The following is a 7,426-nucleotide window of genomic DNA, read 5'->3' as shown; positions in this document are numbered from 1 at the left end:
TTCTTCTTCTTCTTCTTCTTCTTCTTCTTCTTCTTCTTCTTCTTCTTCTTCTTCTTCTTCTTCATCTCACTTAAGTGTTTCTGATACCAAAGAGTCTACCTGGGACTATGCAGATAGCTACCTGAGACTCCCGAAAAAGGAGTTTTTTCTGTTGTTCAGGCAAGATCAGAGTCTCAGGAGGCAGTTAAGACACTGGGCAGCTATGGTTGTCATTAATTACTGAAGTTATTTGCTCCTAACTACAATTTTTATTTTTCTATTTTTACATGAGTAAAAAAAAATCTATATATTTTTTTCTTTTGAGTTTTAACTGTAAGTATACTGCAAATATCATGTGGCAACAGGAAATTGGTGTGAGCTGTAGCAAAAGGGATGCCCAAGTGCAGCCAAGAGGGAGTGTGGGCTTAATAATTCTAGGTCTTCAAAAATTCAAAACAAGTAAAACCTTCATTTGTTTCCAGACCAATTTGCAACTCTGGCAATTCATTCAGATTCAAAAATACTCTCTCCACATAAATCATGCATGCCAACTGTGGCTCTCGAACTTGTTAGTGTGTCACCAGTGACCTAAGGTTTTAGAATTAAAAACAAGGGTGGTCAGGCAGTGGTGGTGCATGCCTTTAATCCCAGTACTTGGGAGGCAGAGGCAGGCAGATTTCCGAGTTCGAGGCCAGCCTGGTCTACAGAGTGAGTTCCAGGAGAGAGGGCTATACAGAGAAACCCTGTTTCGAAAAACCAAAATAACAAAAACAAAACAAATAAAAACAAGGATGACATCAGAGACTAAAACTTGTATTGGGGCAGGAACCAACAAGTCTGCCTGAAAGACAAGGCAGAAAAGGGGAAGCTATAAAACAGCATGGACTGGCCCCTGAACTCTGAAATCACTGGGTGCTATGGTGGATCCTAATCCATATGATTGCGTATGGTTGGTGTTCTTGTAAGAAGACATTTATAGACACTCAAGAGGCACCAAGGGTATAGACCAGTGGTCCCCAACTTCCTAACATTGCAACCCTTTAATGCAGTTCCTCATGTTGTGGTGACCCCCAACTCTAAAATTACTTTTGTTGCTACTTCATCACTGTAATTTTGCTACCATTATGAATCCTAACGTAAAAATCTGTGTTTTCCAGTGGCCTTAGGAGGCTGCTGTGAAAGGGCCATCTGACTCCCAAAGAGGTGTTGACCCACAGGTTGAGAACCACTGGTGTGGCTAACCAAATACTCACTGAAAAACAATTTAAAGGGAGGAGAGGTCTATTTTGGCTCCTGGCTTGAAGGTAGCATGGCAGGGAAAGCATGGCGGCTAGAGTGGATTGTGGCTGTAGAGGTCCAAGAGTGAGGCTGCTTGTTCACATCTGGGTAGATCAGGAAACAGACGTGGGGCAGGGAGCAGGGCTAGGTCATAAATCTCAAGGCTTAGCTCACCTCTTACTCCAACTGTACTATGTAAATAACATATATATGTTATATATATTATATTACATATAAATATAATATGTAAATATACAATATATAGCAATGTGTATAATATAAAATATAAATATGAAATGATACATAATATAAAATATAAATTACATATATGTATGTGTATGTATGTGTGTGTATATATGTACACACACATATATATAGACATACACATACATATATATATGCAAACATATATACACACACACACACATATATATATGTATGTATATATTCAGTTTACACTTCTACATTGCTGTTCATCACTAAAGGAAGTCAGGACAGGAGCTCACACAGGGCAGGAACTTGGGGGGAGGAGCTGATGCAGAGGCCATGGAGGGATGTTGCTTACTGGCTTGCTTCCCCTGGCTTGGTCATCCTGCTCTCTTATACAACCCAAGACTACAGCCCAGGGATGGCACCACCCACAATAGGCCGTCCCATCACTAATTGAGAAAATGTCTTATAGCTGGATCTCATGGAGGCATTTCCTCAAGGGAGGCTTTTTTCTCTGTGATAACTCCAGCTTGTGTCAAGTTGTCACACAAAACCAGCCAGTACATGTATATTTTCCCTTAATTCACAGCACAGTCTTGAAAGGACTTAACCCACCTGACTTGGAATCTCACCATAAACACTTTTCCAATGCTGGCAAATGAGCAGAGTTTAGGTACTCATAACGTGACCTGTGGGTTCTGCTCACTGTGTGTGACAGACAATAAGCTTGTTTCTTCTCAAGTGAAAAACCCTTTCCATAGTCCGTGGAACATTTGGATTCACTGACAGGTTAACTGTTCTGAAAATGCTTGAAGACTTCTCAGGGTACGTTCTCAGCTAGACCCTGGGACTTAGACTCTTTTGTTGTTGGTTTTTGTTTTTGTTTTTGTTTTTGTTTTTGTTTTTGTTTGTTTTTGTTTTTGGGTTTTTTTGTTTTTTTTTGTTTTTTTTTTTTTTTTGAGACAGGATTCCTCTGTGTAGCCCTGGCTGTCCTGGAACTCACTCTGTAAACCAGGCTGGTCTCAAACTCAGAAATCTGCCTGCCTCTGCCACCCAAGTGCTGGGATTAAAGGCGAGCGCCACCACCGCCCGGCTGGGCTTAGACCCTTACCAGACAAGTGTACATATGAACAATGGAAGGAACCTCCTAGTGTGTAAAAGGCCCCAGCCCGCAGTCTGCAGCTTTCTATATCTGGAGAAACAACAATGCTGGCTGTCACCCTGGAAAGAATGAAGATTCTCTGATGGAAACGAAGAACCACAGGCAAACATGGAGAGATGCCAGAGTGGGCTAAACAGCTATTATGGGTAATGAAAGCCCTCTATTTCTTATGAAAGGAATTCTTTTTTCTCCCTTATTCATGATCAAGTAGGCCTCCCTCCTTCATAGAGAGATTCTCACCCCATCTCTGAGGGCAGCAAGTCTGGAGTGATGCGTGGGTTGACCCCCCCAGTTCTGTTCAGTTAAATGAAGATCCATTGTCTACAGGAACTGAACTGTGCTGATCACTGGGAGCGAAGGCGAGGCTGAGAGCTTCTGCCCACCAGGTGGGGCAGGTCTTCATTCATTCGTGCACACATGCATTCTGTGGAGTATTTATTCTCTACTCCTATGCTGAAGAAGACAAAAAAATAAATAAAATCTCTAATTCTCAACATGATGAGCATCCAGACAGAGGAATACAAAGTCTTACAGTGCCATGGGGTGCAGGGAATGTGCTTAGCACAAAACAAACAAGACAGAAACCACAGCAACACACAGATGCTGAGGATGGGGTAGAGCCTGTCAGTTAACCAATATACATGTGTTGCAAGCACTTGTCTACCCCAGTAGGTCTACAGTATCAGGGTTAAAACCTGATCATGGACAAGAAGCATTATGACTCCAAAGGGAGTCAGTCTCCTGAGGTAGCCCAGTCGCTGACATCTCCTAACTCAGGCAAGTTCCAGATTGATCTCTGCTAAGTCTGTGGAGAGATCTGCGTGCTTTCTTTCTTCAGGCATAAAGGTGCCCTAAGAAATATTTTGTTATAGCTAACACTGAGATTGAACATTATGTCCTGGCCTTCACAGTGCTTCAATAATCCTATTAGATTTCCTAGTTGTAATTAGCTGGGAATTTTTACTATAAGCTGTCTTACCAGACAGGGCATGTCAAGAGTTAGAAATAGCAGTTAGGCACTTATTATCAGAGAGATCTCACACAGAAAGAAAAACTATTTTACTGCCAGTGAGAAGCTAGAAGTTGTAGGGCTCCCATCACTAATTATTTATGTTACAGCCAAGGAATGCTAGAATACGACCTTCAGCTACTTGCCTCAGACAGACCCTGAGAGTTTTTCTTGGGGCTGCCAGGACAACCTAGCCCAAGAAGAAAGACACCACTGCTCCTCCGCCTTGCACCTGGCTGTTTAATTTTACTGACCTTGATGTAGTCATCTCCTGCCTATGTGACTTCTATAGTTTGCCCTGTTTTCTGTATACTATATAAGCCTGATTTCTATTTTGTACAAATTGCATTCAGTTACAGCACTCCCTTGTGTCTGTTTCTGTTTGTCATTTCTTTGCCAACGCCTTGTCTACCTGACTAGGACCCTGTTCCCCCTACGGGTTGAGGGAGGCCCATACTTGCCAGCCCGTGGCATACATGCCTTTACACGTATAACCAATATATATGCCTTTACAGTGTAAAAGCTTAAAACCATAAAACATTAGCAGCTCTGTAACATATTTATTATAGAAGAAATGGGAGATTTAGACTAGCTGAGATACTTGCCTGAAGTCATACAGCTTCTCAGCCCAGCCATGGGGTCTGACTGTCAGAAGGGTGCTTTGTCCAGGCCTTCCTCTTTGAGCTTACCTATATAAAGACAGCAACCCAATCCAACAACAGCAAAATGCAGCAAAATCTCAGTAACTTATTTATTTTATTTCTGAGACAGGGTCACACTATGTAGCTGTTGCAGTCTAGAAAGTCACTGTGTAGACCAGGCTGGCCTCAAACTCATTGAGATCCACCTGTCTCTGCCTCCAGAGTCCTAGGATTAAAGGCACGTTTCACTAGGCCTGGCAAATTTAAGTTTTAACTTTATCATTGGTATGTTTCTGTTTTATTTGGTTTTTATTTTTATTTTTTTAGCATAGAAGATGAAACCCATTACACACAGCAGGCAAGTGCTTCTTCACTAAGCCATACTCTCCCACTATTTAAATATTTTTGAAACAAATCAGTCTGATTTCTTTATACCTTACCTGATTAAAAATGAAATCTTCATCATTTTGATGTCTCCTCACCCCCATCCAGGATGAGCAAATGCCTTATATACACAGCTCAGGAGGTCTCTCTAGGATCCACATTTGCTTCTGACCCTGTGGTATCTTAAAGTCGTGGCTCAGCTGTCCCTTTTCACAAGTGAGACTGGACCTAGTACCCAGTGTCTTAGTTGCTCCGTTCACTCAGTCTCTACCTCTATTATGAGGAAGTGGCTTCAGATTAGCCAGCTCTAGATCCTATTGTTCAAAGAGCCTGCCCTTTCTTCACCTGGGCATCTTTACCCTTTTTACATTATTCCTGTGATGCCCATACTGTTGTGTATTTTCTTGGGAAAGTCTCAGGCTCTCTTAGCAGGTATCATACACAAGAGGATGCTCACATTGATCTTAGGCTGTCTTAAGCATGTACTGTGTACAAGAGGATGCTCCTGTTGATGTCAGGATGTGTTAGCAGGTACCATGCACAAGAGGATGCTTATGTTAGTCTCAGAATGTCTTTAGCAGGTACTGTGTACAAGAGGATGCTTCTGTTGATGTCAGGATGTCTTAGCAGGTATCATGCACAAAAGGATGCTTGTGTGAGTTTGGGTATTCTAGACAGCAGACTTTAAGACAGGACTAGACATAGGAGAAACCAAGGAGGTAGTAGAACGTGTCTTGGGAGCATCTAGACCACACGCTGTCTGTGGACAGAGAGTGAAGGGAGCCAGGTTAGGGAGAAGGGTTTTGGGTCATAGTACACAGCTTTGTCTAATGACTACGACTGTGTAGGAGTGCATCTTCCTTCCCTATCAGCATAGGAGCTGGAGGAGAGTGGAGCACATACCACATTCATCATTGTTCACTGTCAGCAGCACAGTGCCTGGCCTATAGTAGGTACTTAGTAAAAGTCTGCTGTGCTGATCTGAATCTAAGGGCTGTATGTTTTTCTGTGTATGTGCTTCAGACCTTATCAAAAAGAAGCTGCCAAAATTATCTTCTGTGTGGATTCATGTGGGAAAAGGAAAGGACTTTGTTTTATAAACTAACTGTTTTGTTAGCAATTATATTAGCTACTATATTGATTTCATAGTTATGAAAATTGAGACTCATACCCAGAAGGATTAGAGTATTATAGGATAGAAATAGCTCCTTTTTTGTGTTGTATATGTATGTGTGTATGTGCGCACGCATCTGTGTGTGGGTGGAGTGGAGGTCAGAGGTCGATTCTGAGTGTCTACTTCAATCACTATCTACTCTATTCTTTATTTTGTTCACTATTTACTATTGCTGCTAGAATATGTATGCACATGTGTCATGCATGTGTGTGTATGCATGTGCTTGCCACTGTGTGCATGTGAAGGTATGAGGAAAACTTTTAGGAGTTGGTTCTTTCCTTCTACTGTGAGACTTGGGAATTGAACTTAGGTCTTCAGGCTTGCCTGACTAGTACTTTTCCCTTCTGAAGTTTCTTGTCTTCCCTCCACTCTATTTTTGAGATAGAGTCTTCATTGAAGTGGGGGGGTACTGTAGCATTTTCTCTGTCCAATCACATTAGGGCAGTGACAGGCCTGTGATTGGACAGGAATAGAAAGGTGGAGCAAGAGTTGGAGGAGGAGAAAGGTCAGGAGCAGGAGGAGGGTCATCATCATGGAGACAGATGATGAGGACGAGTCTGACCACATGCAATTATACAACCAAGCAAAGGTTTTTTACAAAATATATTAATTGGGTTAGAATATTGTCTTTATTATTTGGTTCTGAAATTATTCTATTGGCATCTTGTAAATTGTGATCTTATTATTATATAAATCTGATTGGATATTAAGGCCTTAAGAGTCATGTTTTACTTACCAGGTCTTAGGTGCTATTTAGATGAATGATTGTGGGAGTGTGTAAAGAGTTGCATGTGAGTGAGATTTTTTAATAGCTGGGAGAGAATAATAAGAGCCCACTGGGACGAGGCCCAGTGGGAAAGCGAGTTTGCAAGGTGGATTCATTTTTTTTTTTTTAATTCCCGAAATAAGGGGGGGGGCTCATCAATTTGCCTAGGTCAAATTTATCTTTATCTCCTACCCTAACATTAATTAAAGATTAATTACAGATGTGCTCTACAAAGCTTTGATTTTTATATGGGTGCTGGGTACTCACACTAGGATCCTCATATTTGTATGACAAACACTTTACTTACCAATTCATCACCCCAGTATACAATCAACTCTTATTTCTTAATTGACACTACACAGTTTGCTCAATTACTTCTATTGCTTGAGAAGAAGGTAATCAGCTACAAGGACAAACCATCTCTTGAACCTATAGAAACCAGTAGAAATAACCTGCAAGTGTTTCTTTTCCTTGCATATAATCTTAGCAAGCTTCAAGTGACTCCAAAATAAAAGTTTCCTGTAACAGTTGGTTGGGCCAGGCCATGAGGTTGTCCCATTTCTCTTTCAGCAGGGATTCAGTACGGTGAATCTGGGTTTGCATACTGTCTCAAATGAGATCTCCTCCTCTATAAATAACACAGGGGTACTATACCTCACCTGGTTTGTATGAAATTTAAGAGACTTTTTTCCTTTTTCTATAAGACTTCACTCTGTAGTCCAGGTTGGAGTCAGACTTGCTGTGGCTTTCAGGCTTATATATATATATTTTTTTATTTTAGATATTTTCTTTATTTACATGCGAATTTCTCCTTTCCCAGTTT

General features: G+C 41.2%; 1 protein-coding gene across 1 annotated transcript in view; it reads left to right on the top strand.

Moving 5' to 3' along the window:
• Slc17a8 (solute carrier family 17 member 8) overlaps positions 1 to 7,426 on the top strand; it is a 50,437-nt gene that overhangs the window by 8,745 nt on the left and 34,266 nt on the right. The gene's annotated exons all lie outside the window — the stretch shown is intronic.

The sequence above is a fragment of the Mastomys coucha genome, unplaced genomic scaffold, assembly GCF_008632895.1.
Source record: "Mastomys coucha isolate ucsf_1 unplaced genomic scaffold, UCSF_Mcou_1 pScaffold4, whole genome shotgun sequence".
NCBI lineage: Eukaryota > Metazoa > Chordata > Mammalia > Rodentia > Muridae > Mastomys > Mastomys coucha.
This window is presented reverse-complemented; position numbering and strand designations above follow the sequence as displayed.